Source organism: Bufo gargarizans, chromosome 3 (genome assembly GCF_014858855.1).
Source record: "Bufo gargarizans isolate SCDJY-AF-19 chromosome 3, ASM1485885v1, whole genome shotgun sequence".
Lineage (NCBI taxonomy): Eukaryota > Metazoa > Chordata > Amphibia > Anura > Bufonidae > Bufo > Bufo gargarizans.
Genome location: NC_058082.1, coordinates 528,404,067 through 528,417,915, shown reverse-complemented (window position 1 = coordinate 528,417,915; position 13,849 = coordinate 528,404,067). Strand labels below are relative to the sequence as shown.

Here is a 13,849-nt window from a genome sequence, read left to right as displayed (position 1 = left end):
GCCTCATTATGCAAGCTTTCTGGGAGTCGAGAGTGGCACACCTCATAATAAAATGTATCTTGTAATGATGCCCATGTTGATATATTTAACCAGGCCTCCTGAGCTCTTATCTAGTTCTAACAGGTTGAAACCTACTGACACACTCCCTTAATGACCTTGTATGAACCTGGGTTGGAGTTACTTCATACCTGACAACTTTTGAAAGTTGCAAAGAGGGACAGTATGTGAGGAGAGCATCAAAGCAGTTTTTTTAAATACCTGGCCACATCTCTAACTCCGTCAAAGCATAATTACTGACTAACTGTAGCACCTGGGAGTCGGTTTGGCGATTATAAATTCCTTTTTTTTTCTTGCACTTCAATATCCATTAAAAAATTAGCACATAAATCATGAGATTATACATATTTAAGGTCTAAATTGCACAAGATAATGAAGTTATTTTAGTAAGGAGCAATTTAGTAAATTTATGCATTAATTCTCCAGGTCAAAAAGAGGGAAATTTAAGGATCAAACAGGGACTTGGGTCAAAAAGAGGGACTGCCCATCCAAAAGAGGGACACTTGGGAGGCATGTTACTTGATGGTTTTTACTTTCTGCTCAGTGGGGTATTTCTGTTCAGCTGGGAGTCCCACAATGCAGGTAAAACTTTGCACACATACTCCAGTTTGGCGAGTCAGTCACTTAGACGTAGCTAATCTGCATATTTATATTTAGTAAAAAGTCAATTTGGTAAAATTGAGCTGCTGTATATTGAACAATATTTCACAGCTCATGCATACCTCCCAACCCTTCTGGATCCATAGAAGGATAGTCCCAGACTTTAGTGGCTGTCCCCCGGTCCCGGAATGACTGAGGTATGTCTCGCTCTCAGCTGATTGTAATGGTGAAACAGGGAGCCGTCCGATTCCTATTTTACTATTCCTCTTAGCTGCTGGCGCCCCACAGCAGCAGAATCCTATGGTCACACATTGTGCTGCTGGCCTTGTAGGAGGAATAGAGGAATCAGCCTTGTAGGAGGAATGGAGGAATCAGCCTTGGCTCCTCCTACACAGCAATTGAGATTTTTGACAGCATCCTGCTGTTGGGGAGCCCCGGCAGCTGGACTGTAATCATCGGAGGAACCAGGTGAATATTTACAGTTTGCTTTTTCTTCTTCCTGTGAAGGGGGCACGTGTGGGCATAACTACTCTGAGGGGGGCACATCGTGATATATCTACTGTGAAGGGGGCACAACTCTGCAATCTGGGCATAACTAGTATTAAGGGGGCACATATCTTGACATAACTACTTTGAGGGTATATACAGTCAGGTCTATAAATATTGGGACATCCACACAATTCTAACATTTTTGGCTCTATATACCACCACAATGGATTTGAAATTAAATGAACACAATGTGTTTTAACTGCAGACTGTCAGCTTTAATTTGAGGGTATTTACATCCAAATCAGGTGAAGGGTGTAGGAATTACATTACAAAAGTAATGGGACAGAATAATAATCATAAATCAAACTTTCAATTTTTGAATACTTGGTTGCAAATCATTTGCAGTCAATTACAGCCTGAAGTCTGGAATGCATATACCTCACCAGACGCTGGGTTTCATCCCTGATGATGCTCTGCCAGGCCTCTACTGCAACTGTCTTCAGTTCCTGCTTATTCTTGGGACATTTTCCCTTCAGTTTTGTCTTCAGTAAGTGAAATGCATGCCCAATCAGATTCAGGTCAGGTGATTGACTTGGCCACTGCATAGCATTCCACTTCTTTCCCTTAAAAAAACTCTTTGGTTGCTTTTGCAGTATGCTTTGGGTCATTGTCCATCTGTACTGTGAAGTGCCGTCCAATGAGTTCTGAAGCATTTTGCTGAATATGAGCAGATAAGGCTACTTTCACACTAGCGTTCGATCGGATCCGTTCTGAACGGATCCGATCATAATAATGCAGACGGAGGCTCCGTTCAGAACGGATCCGTCTGCATTATATTTCCAAAAAAAAGCTAAGTGTGAAATTAGCCTGAGCGGATCCGTCCAGACTTTTACATTGAAAGTCAATGGGGGACGGATCCGCTTGAAGATTGAGCCATATTGTGGCATCTTCAAACGGATCCGTCCCCATTGACTTACATTGTAAGTCTGGACGGATCCGCACGCCTCCGCACGGCCAGGCGGACACCCGAACGCTGCAAGCAGCGTTCAGGTGTCCGCCTGCTGAGCGGAGTGGAGGCTGAACGCCGCCAGACTGATGCAGTCTGAGCGGATCCGCATCCATTCAGACTGCATCAGGGCTGGACGGAAGCGTTCGGGTCCGCTCGTGAGCCCCTTCAGACGGAGCTCACGAGCGGACAGCCGAACGCTAGTGTGAAACTAGCCTTATATTGGCTTCTTCAGAATTCATCCTGCTGCTTTTGTCAGCAGTCACATCATCAATAAATACAAGAGAACCAGTTCCATTGGCAGCCATACATGCCCACGCCATGACACTAGCACCACCATGCTTTACTGATGAGGTGGTATGCTTAGGATCATCATGAGCAGTTCCTTTCCTTCTCCATACTCTTCTCTTCCCATCACTCTGGTACAAGTTGCTCTTGGTATCATCTGTCTATAGGATGTTCCAGAACTGTGAAGGCTTTTTTAGATGTCATTTGGCAAACTCTAATCTGGCCTTCCTGTTTTTAAGGCTCACCAATGGTTTACATCTTGTGGTGAACCCTCTGTATTCACTCTGGTGAAGTCTTCTCTTGATTGCTGACTTTGACACACATACACCTACCTCCTAGAGAGTGTTCTTGATCTGGCCAACTGTTGTGAAGGGTGTTTTCTTCACCAGGGAAAGAATTCTTCAGTCATCCACAACAGTTATTTTCCGTGGTCTTTTGGTGTTGCTGAGCTCACCGATGCGTTCCTTCTTTTTAAGCATGTTCCAAACAGTTGTTTTGGCCAAGCCTAATGTTTTTGCTATTGGTTTGTTTAGTTATTTTCAGCCTAATGATGGCTTGTTTCACTGATGGTGACGGCTCTTTGGATCTTATCTTGAGAGTTGACAGCAACATATTCCAAATAACACACTTGAAAAGAACTCTGGACCTTTTATCTGCTCACTGTAATTGGGATAATGAGGGAATAAAACACACCTGGCTATGGAACAGCTGAGAAGCCAATTGTCCCATTACTTTTGGTTCCTTAACAAGTGGGAGGCACATATGCAAACTGTTGTAATTCCTACACCGTTCCCCTGATTTGGATGTAAATACCCTCAAATAAAGCTGAGAGTCTGCAGTTAAAGCACATCTTGTTTGTTTCATTTCAAATCCATTGTGGTGGTGTATAGAGCCAAAAATGTAACAATTATGCAGATGTCCCAATTATTATGGACTTGGCTGTTTCTAGGCATACCTACTGTGAGGGGGGCACATCTGGTTATAACTCACTGTGAGGGGGCATATCTGGGCATAGCAACTTTGACAGGCACATATGGACATTACTATGAAAGGGGCACATGTGTGCATTACTACTGTGAAAGGGGCACAGTGTGGGAATTACTACTGTGAAAGGGGCACATGTGGACATTGCTACTGTGAAAGGTGACCCATTTCCAAGGAATGCAATTTGTCATGAAAGCCCTGCAGTACAATATCACAAGATGTTATATTTAGAGTTGAGCGAACACCTGGATGTTCGGGTTCGAGAAGTTCGGCCGAACTTCCCGGAAATGTTCGGATCCGAACCCGATCCGAACTTCGTCCCGAACCCGAACCCCATTGAAGTTAATGGGGACCCAAACTTTTCGGCACTAAAAAGGCTGTAAAACAGCCCAGGAAAGGGCTAGAGGGCTGCAAAAGGCAGCAACATGTAGGTAAATCCCCTGCAAACAAATGTGGATAGGGAAATGAATAAAAATAAAAATTAAATAAATAAAAATTAACCAAAATAAATTGGAGAGAGGTCCCATAGCAGAGAATCTGGCTTCCCGTCACCCACCACTGGAACAGTCCATTCTCAGATATTTAGGCCCAGCACACAGGCAGAGGAGAGAGGTCCCGTAACAGACAATCTGGCTTCATGTCAGCAGAGAATTAGTCTGCATGTCATAGCAGAGAATGAGGCTTCACGTCAGCCACCACTGCAACAGTCCATTGGCATATATTTAGGCCCAGCACACAGGCAGAGGAGAGAGGTCCCGTAACAGACAATCTGGCTTCATGTCAGCAGAGAATCAGTCTTCATGTCATAGCAGAGAATCAGGCTTCACGTCAGCCACCACTGCAACAGTCCATTGGCATATATTTAGGCCCAGCACCCAGGCAGAGGAGAGAGGTCCCGTAACAGAGAATCTGGCTTCATGTCAGCAGAGAATCAGTCTGCATGTCATAGCAGAGAATGAGGCTTCACGTCAGCCACCACTGCAACAGTCCATTGGCATATATTTAGGCCCAGCACACAGGCAGAGGAGAGAGGTCCCGTAACAGACAATCTGGCTTCATGTCAGCAGAGAATCAGTCTTCATGTCATAGCAGAGAATCAGGCTTCACGTCAGCCACCACTGCAACAGTCCATTGGCATATATTTAGGCCCAGCACCCAGGCAGAAGAGAGAGGTCCCGTAACAGACAATCTGGCTTCATGTCAGCAGAGAATTAGTCTGCATGTCATAGCAGAGAATGAGGCTTCACGTCAGCCACCACTGCAACAGTCCATTGGCATATATTTAGGCCCAGCACACAGGCAGAGGAGAGAGGTCCCGTAACAGACAATCTGGCTTCATGTCAGCAGAGAATCAGTCTGCATGTCATAGCAGAGAATCAGGCTTCACGTCACCCACCACTGCAACAGTCCATTGTCATAAATTTAGGCCCAGCACCCAGGCAGAGGAGAGAGGTCCCGTAACAGACAATCTGGCTTCATGTCAGCAGAGAATCAGTCTGCATGTCATAGCAGAGAATCAGGCTTCACGTCACCCAACATTGGAACAGTCCATTGGCATATATTTAGGCCCCGGCACCCAGACAGAGGAGAGGTTCATTCAACTTTGGGTAGCCTCGCAATATAATGGTAAAATGAAAATAAAAATAGGATTGAATGAGGAAGTGCCCTGGAGTCCAATAATATATGGTTAAGGGGAGGTAGTTAATGTCTAATCTGGACAAGGGACGGACATATCCTGTGGGATCCATGCCTGGTTCATTTTTATGAACGTCAGCTGGTCCACATTGGCTGTAGACAGGCGGCTGCGTTTGTCTGTAATGACGCCCCCTGCCGTGCTGAATACACGATCAGACAAAACGCTGGCCGCCGGGCAGGCCAGCACCTCCAAGGCATAAAAGGCTAGCTCTGGCCACGTGGACAATTTAGAGACCCAGAAGTTGAATGGGGCCGAACCATCAGTCAGTACGTGGAGGGGTGTGCACATGTACTGTTCCACCATGTTAGTGAAATGTTGCCTCCTGCTAACACGTTGCGTATCAGGTGGTGGTGCAGTTAGCTGTGGCGTGTTGACAAAAGTTTTCCACATCTCTGCCATGCTAACCCTGCCCTCAAAGGAGCTGGCATTGACACAGCTACCTTGGCGACCTCTTGCTCCTCCTCTGCCTTGGCCTTGGGCTTCCACTTGTTCCCCTGTGACATTTGGGAATGCTCTCAGTAGCGCGTCTACCAACGTGCGCTTGTACTCGCGCATCTTCCTATCACGCTCCAGTGCAGGAAGTAAGGTGGGCACATTGTCTTTGTAGCGTGGATCCAGCAGGGTGGCAACCCAGTAGTCCGCACAGGTTAAAATGTGGGCAACTCTGCTGTCGTTGCGCAGGCACTGCAGCATGTAGTCGCTCATGTGTGCCAGGCTGCCCAGGGGTAAGGACAAGCTGTCCTCTGTGGGAGGCGTATCGTCATCGTCCTGCCTTTCCCCCCAGCCACGCACCAGTGATGGACCCGAGCTGCGTTGGGTGCCACCCCGCTGTGACCATGCTTCATCCTCATCCTCCTCCACCTCCTCCTCATCCTCGTCCTCCTCGTCCTCCAGTAGTGGGCCCTGTCTGGCCACATTTGTACCTGGCCTCTGCTGTTGCCAAAAACCTCCCTCTGAGTCACTTCGAAGAGACTGGCCTGAAAGTGCTAAAAATGACCCCTCTTCCTCCTCCTCCTCCTCCTCCTCCTGGGCCACCTCCTCTTGCATCATCGCCCTAAGTGTTTTCTCAAGGAGACATAGAAGTGGTATTGTAACGCTGATAACGGCGTCATCGCCACTGGCCATGTTGGTGGAGTACTCGAAACAGCGCAACAGGGCACACAGGTCTCGCATGGAGGCCCAGTCATTGGTGGTGAAGTGGTGCTGTTCTGTAGTGCGACTGACCCGTGCATGCTGCAGCTGAAACTCCACTATGGCCTGCTGCTGCTCGCACAGTCTGTCCAGCATGTGCAAGGTGGAGTTCCACCTGGTGGGCACGTCGCATATGAGGCGGTGAGCGGGAAGGCCGAAGTTACGCTGTAGCGCAGACAGGCGAGCAGCAGCAGGATGTGAACGCCGGAAGCGCGAACAGACGGCCCGCACTTTATGCAGCAGCTCTGACATGTCGGGGTAGTTGTGTATGAACTTCTGCACCACCAAATTCAGCACATGCGCCAAGCAAGGGATGTGCGTCAAATTGGCTAGTCCCAGAGCTGCAACGAGATTTCGCCCATTATCACACACCACCAGGCCGGGCTTGAGGCTCACCGGCAGCAACCACTCGTCGGTCTGTTGTTCTATACCCCGCCACAACTCCTGTGCGGTGTGGGGCCTGTCCCCCAAACATATGAGTTTCAGAATGGCCTGCTGACGTTTACCCCGGGCTGTGCTGAAGTTGGTGGTGAAGGTGTGTGGCTGACTGGATGAGCAGGTGGAAGAAGAGGAGGAGGAAGCCGAGAAGGAGGAGGTGGCAACAGGAGGCAAAGAATGTTGCCCTGCGATCCTTGGCGGCGGAAGGACGTGCGCCAAACAGCTCTCCGCCTGGGGCCCAGCTGCCACTACATTTACCCAGTGTGCAGTTAGGGAGATATAGCGTCCCTGGCCGTGCTTACTGGTCCACGTATCTGTGGTTAGGTGGACCTTGCTACAGATGGCGTTGCGCAGTGCACACTTGATTTTATCGGATACTTGGTTGTGCAGGGAAGGCACGGCTCTCTTGGAGAAGTAGTGGCAGCTGGGAACAACATACTGTGGGACAGCAAGCGACATGAGCTGTTTGAAGCGGTCTGTGTCCACCAGCCTAAATGACAGCATTTCATAGGCCAGTAGTTTAGAAATGCTGGCATTCAGGGCCAGGGATCGAGGGTGGCTAGGTGGGAATTTACGCTTTCTCTCAAATGTTTGTGAGATGGAGAGCTGAACGCTGCCGTGTGACATGGTTGAGACGCTTGGTGACGGAGGTGGTGGTGGTGGTGTTGGTGGTAGATCCCCTGTTTGCTGGGCGGCAGGTGCCAACGTTGCTCCAGAGGCGGAGGAAGAGGCCGAGGCGGCAGCAGCAGAAGAGGCCGAGGCGGCAGCAGGAGAAGAGGTAGCAGGGGGAGCCTGAGTGACTTCCTTGGTTTTAAGGTGTTTACTCCACTGCAGTTCATGCTTTGCATGCAGGTGCCTGGTCATGCAGGTTGTGCTCAGGTTCAGAACGTTAATGCCTCGCTTCAGGCTCTGATGGCACAGCGTGCAAACCACTCGGGTCTTGTCGTCAGCACATTGTTTGAAGAAGTGCCATGCCAGGGAACTCCTTGAAGCTGCCTTTGGGGTGCTCGGTCCCAGATGGCGGCGGTCAGTAGCAGGCGGAGTCTCTTGGCGGCGGGTGTTCTGCTTTTGCCCACTGCTCCCTCTTTTGCTACGCTGTTGGCTCGGTCTCACCACTGCCTCTTCCTCCGAACTGTGAAAGTCAGTGGCACGACCTTCATTCCATGTGGGGTCTAGGACCTCATCGTCCCCTGCATCGTCTTCCACCCAGTCTTGATCCCTGACCTCCTGTTCAGTCTGCACACTGCAGAAAGACGCAGCAGTTGGCACCTGTGTTTCGTCATCATCAGAGACATGCTGAGGTGGTATTCCCATGTCCTCATCATCAGGAAACATAAGTGGTTGTGCGTCAGTGCATTCTATGTCTTTCACCGCTGGGGAAGGGCTAGGTGGATGCCCTTGGGAAACCCTGCCAGCGGAGTCTTCAAACAGCATAAGAGACTGCTGCATAACTTGAGGCTGAGACAGTTTCCCTGGTATGCAAGGGGGTGATGTGACAGACTGATGGGGTTGGTTTTCAGGCGCCATCTGTGCGCTTTCTGCAGAAGACTGGGTGGGAGATAATGTGAACGTGCTGGATCCACTGTCGGCCACCCAATTGACTAATGCCTGTACCTGCTCAGGCCTTACCATCCTTAGAACGGCATTGGGCCCCACCATATATCGCTGTAAATTCTGGCGGCTACTGGGACCTGAGGTAGTTGGTACACTAGGACGTGTGGATGTGGCAGAACGGCCACGTCCTCTCCCAGCACCAGAGGGTCCACTAACACCACCACGACCATGTCCACGTCCGCGTCCCTTACTAGATGTTTTCCTCATTGTTATGGTTCACCACAACAACAAAAATATTATTTGGCCCAATGTATTGTATTCAAATTCAGCGGGATATAAATTTGAGGCCTAGTATTTAGGCGCTGGGTGACCGGTATGGATTTACTGACAGAATTAGACTTGGAAATGCACAGTAGCGTGTGTGTGAAGTTATTCTGAATGACCCTATGTGCACCTTGAATATTATATACCCTTTTAGGGATAGATTTCAAATAGCTCTGATATAGCAGAAACCACTAAATTATGAAATTGCTAAATTGGGAATTGTATTTCAACCCAGAACAAAAAATGTGCTTTGACGGACACTAAATAACTTTCCCAGCCACAACAGGACAGCGGTAACGAGAGATTTAGCGGGATATAAATTTGAGGCCTAGTATTTAGGCGCTGGGTGACAGGTATGGGTTTAGTGACAGAATTAGACTTGGAAATGCATAGTAGCGGGTGTGTGAAGTTATTCTGAATGACCCTATGTGCACCTTCAATATGATCTACCCTTTTAGGGATAGATTTCAAATAGCTCTGATATAGCAGAAACCACTAAATTTTTAAATTGCTAAATTGGGAATTGTATTTCAACCCAGAACAAAAAATGTGCTTTGACGGACACTAAATAACTTTCCCAGCCACAACAGGACAGCGGTAACGAGAGATTTAGCGGGATATAAATTTGAGGCCTAGTATTTAGGCGCTGGGTGACCGGTATGGATTTAGTGACAGAATTAGACTGGGATATGCACAGTAGTGTGTGTGTGTGAAGTTATTCTGAATGACCCTATGTGCACCTTGAATATTATATACCCTTTTAGGGATAGATTTCAAATAGCTCTGATATAGCAGAAACCACTAAATTATGAAATTGCTAAATTGGGAATTGTATTTCAACCCAGAACAAAAAATGTGCTTTGACGGACACTAAATAACTTTCCCAGCCACAACAGGACAGCGGTAACGAGAGATTTAGCGGGATATAAATTTGAGGCCTAGTATTTAGGCGCTGGGTGACCGGTATGGATTTAGTGACAGAATTAGACTGGGATATGCACAGTAGCGTGTGTGTGTGTGAAGTTATTCTGAATGACCCTATGTGCACCTTGAATATTATATACCCTTTTAGGGATAGATTTCAAATAGCTCTGATATAGCAGAAACCACTAAATTATGAAATTGCTAAATTGGGAATTGTATTTCAACCCAGAACAAAAAATGTGCTTTGACGGACACTAAATAACTTTCCCAGCCACAACAGGACAGCGGTAACGAGAGATTTAGCGGGATATAAATTTGAGGCCTAGTATTTAGGCGCTGGGTGACAGGTATGGGTTTAGTGACAGAATTAGACTTGGAAATGCACAGTAGCGTGTGTGTGAAGTTATTCTGAATGACCCTATGTGCACCTTCAATATGATCTACCCTTTTAGGGATAGATTTCAAATAGCTCTGATACAGCAGAAACCACTAAATTTTTTAATTGCTAAATTGGGAATTGTATTTCAACCCAGAACAAAAATTGTGCTTTGACGGACACTAAATAACTTTCCCAGCCACAACAGGACAGCGGTAACGAGAGATTTAGCGGGATATAAATTTGAGGCCTAGTATTTAGGCGCTGGGTGACCGGTATGGATTTAGTGACAGAATTAGACTGGGATATGGCCAAAAAATAACCACACTATTGCTGGTTAAATGCACTTGGTGACGGGCGCAGCTTGCCCCTGATGTAGTATATGGCCAAAAAATGAACAGACTATTGCTGGTTAAATGCACTTGGTGTCACAGCTTGACCAACCACACTACTGAGGGTTAAATGCACTTGGTGACGGGCGCAGCTTGCCCCTGATGTAGTATATGGCCAAAAAATGAACAGACTATTGCTGGTTAAATGCACTTGGTGTCACAGCTTGACCAACCACACTACTGAGGGTTAAATGCACTTGGTGACGGGCGCAGCTTGCCCCTGATGTAGTATATGGCCAAAAAATGAACAGACTATTGCTGGTTAAATGCACTTGGTGTCACAGCTTGACCAACCACACTACTGAGGGTTAAATGCACTTGGTGACGGGCGCAGCTTGCCCCTGATGTAGTATATGGCCAAAAAATGAACAGACTATTGCTGGTTAAATGCACTTGGTGACGGGCGCAGCTTGCCCCTGATTTAGTATATGGCCAAAAAATGAACAGACTATTGCTGGTTAAATGCACTTGGTGTGATAGCTTGACCAACCACACTACTGAGGGTTAAATGCACTTGGTGACGGGCGCAGCTTGCCCCTGATGTAGTATATGGCCAAAAAATAAACAGACTATTGCTGGTTAAATGCACTTGGTGTGACAGCTTCACCCTGATGTAGGCTTTAGCCAAAAAACAACCACACCATTGAGGGTTAAATGCACTTGGTCGCAGCTTGTGCTGGCGCACCACAAGACACAAAATGGCCGCCGATCACCCCAGAAAAATGTGACTGACAAACGGTCTGGGCAGCCTAAAAACAGTGAGCAATTGAGGATCAGCAGCTCAATGACCCACAGCTGCAGATCGATCAGTTAATCAAGTCCTTTGGAGGAGTTAATCTGCCTAATCTCGCCCTACTGTCGCAGCCGCAACCTCTCCCTACGCTAATCAGAGCAGAGTGACGGGCGGCGCTATGTGACTCCAGCTTAAATAGAGGCTGGGTCACATGGTGCTCTGGCCAATCACAGCCATGCCAATAGTAGGCATGGCTGTGATGGCCTCTTGGGGCAAGTAGTATGACGCTTGTTGATTGGCTGCTTTGCAGCCTTTCAAAAAGCACCAAGAAAGCGTCACAAAAGCGCCAAGAAAGCGACGAACACCGAACCCGAACCCGGACTTTTACGAAAATGTCCGGGTTCGGGTCCGTGTCACGGACACCCCAAAATTCGGTACGAACCCAAACTATACAGTTCGAGTTCGCTCATCCCTAGTTATATTATATATTATATACACACACATTATATATACACAAATACTCTGTATACATACATACAGACCTGCACTATCAATATAATGAAGGGAGAAGAAATCATTTTTAAACATGACGTATTTTTCGCCCTATAAGAAGCTCTGGCCCATAAGGTGACACACCTAGGTTTTAGAGAGGGACAATAAGAAAAAAAAAATCATTACACCTCAGGTCAGCCCCCAGTGCCTCATATCAACCCCCCGTGCTCCCATATAAAATAAAAATAAAAAAACACTTTCCTGCTCCGGACGCTGCCGCTCCTCACTGCTCGCGCTCGGTAATCCTCTTGTACAGTATGCTGTGTGGGCACGCACAGTGTGAGGTCACCGTGTGGCCTCACACTGTGTGCAGCCTTCACAGTGGAGCGCACGAGGACCTGGAAGAGGTGAGTATAGCGCTTCTTGGCCCTCTGGTACTAATAACTTGATTAGTATTCGCCCCATAAGACGCAGGGGCATTTCCCCTCCCTTTTTTGGGGGAAAAAATGCATCTTATGGGGCGAAAAAGTGCAGCACGAGGGTGACAGAACCAGTGTTCCCTCTAAGCCTTGGCAGCTGCTGAGCGGGATCGGCTCAGAGCTGGGCACAGCGCCATTAAAGGTGGGTGATAGGAAAACCTAAGATAATTGTCACATTAAAGAGCATAAAAACCACTGTGCCATCCCATATAATACAGTATAATCCCTGCACCATCCCGTACAATATACAGTATAGTCCTCTCTGTTATCACTTGACATTGCTCTCCATATATAAACCATACGGGGGGAAAAAATCTCAGAGAACTTACATAGAAAAACTAATAACCAAGAGGCTAAACAAAACCCTGTTTCTGACCCTTATGTTAAAACATAACTTTCATTTGATTGCTCTAATACCTAAACACCTAAAGGAAAAAAAAAATAGTTTTAAAAAGCTGTTGTTTCTCTAGATGACATTATGTTGGTAGTAGTGGAAATAGAGTCTCAAGGGTCTATAAAAGCAGCTACACTATTTTTGCAAACCTTTGAGACTCCCCTTTAACACTACTATCAACATAAGGTCATCTAGAGAAACAGTAGGTTTCTTTTAAATTTTTTCCTTTAGGTGTTAAAACATAACTTTCATTAGATTGCTCTAACACTTAAACGGAAAAAAAAAGAATTAAAAAAAACAGCTTTTTCTCTAGATGACCTTATGTTAATAGTAGTGTTAATAGAGTCTCAAAGGTCTTTAAAAATAGTGTAGCTGCTTTTATAGACCCTTGAGACTCTATTACCACTACTATAAACATCTAGAGAAAAAGCAGCTTTTTAAAATTATTTTTTTCCATTAGGTGAAAGTTATGTTTTAACAAAAGGGTCAGAAGCAGTTTTTTTAAGCCTCTGTCTTGGCTATTAGTTTTTCAATTCATAAAGCTCCACATTGACCTCCCAGCCAGCAGTAGTTAGAAGCCTGCAGGACACTTCACCTTGTCACATCACCTGGGCACATGGTGATGGCTCCAACCCTCCGCTGTCCCTGGCACTTCATCAGCAGCAGGGGTGGCGCGCTTCCTGTTTTCATAATAACTGAAAAGGAAGCTACTGCTGCTATGTTCAGCTCCCCAGAGAAGGGGGTGTGAGAGGATCAACCAATGGCAGGGCAGCCAGCTGATACTGGCCAATCAGCAGCCTCCTCCCTAGTAACAGAGCTCTGTAATGTACAGAGCTCTGTTATTGGAGATTTCAGGCATCAGCTGTATTGCTCTGCTGCCTGCAGTGCCGTTCACAGCGCTCAGTGCGCTAATGAACAGTGAAATCATATTGTAAACCTCAAGTTGGCTTGATTAGGGTGTGCCCAGGCACACCTGGCTCACCCCGTGCGCATGCCTATGTATAGACCAGGGAAAACTATTATTCTCTGTTATCAGCCATTTTAGGACTGTTGAATATAATCTATTGCTCCTGTTATCAGTCATTTCAAGCCAGGGAAAACAGTCTGAGGGACAGGTGAGTAAAAACGAATATTCCCTGTTATCAGCCATTTCAATCCAGGAAGAGACAGTCTGTAGGATATGGAAATACAATCTATTGCTCTCTGTTATCAGCCATTTCAGCCAGGGGCAGGATGGCTGTAGGACAGGTGAATACAATCTATTGCTCCCTGTAATCAGCCACTTCAAGCTGTGGAGAAGTGATATGATTAGATACAGGAACTAAACAGGGCAGTATCACATATGATTAGGTTAGATACACAGTTCAGCAGACAGTATCACATATTGTAGGGTCGTATTGGATGTAGCAGATGCATAATTGAGATAAGACAG

The 13,849-nt window shown here is 46.8% G+C and overlaps 1 protein-coding gene across 2 annotated transcripts in view; it reads right to left on the bottom strand.

Annotated features, from left to right (window-relative positions):
• Positions 1–13,093, bottom strand: part of LOC122932660 (acetylserotonin O-methyltransferase-like) — a 196,467-nt gene extending 183,374 nt beyond the window's left edge. Inside the window, exon 1 of one of the 2 annotated variants that reach the window (XM_044287202.1) lies at positions 13,026–13,093. The gene's annotated coding sequence lies outside the window, so the exon portion shown is untranslated. Of the gene's footprint in view, positions 1–13,012 lie in introns of both variants that reach the window. The other variant, XM_044287203.1, reaches the window with a different exon arrangement.
• Between the last annotated feature and the right edge of the window lie 756 nt (positions 13,094–13,849).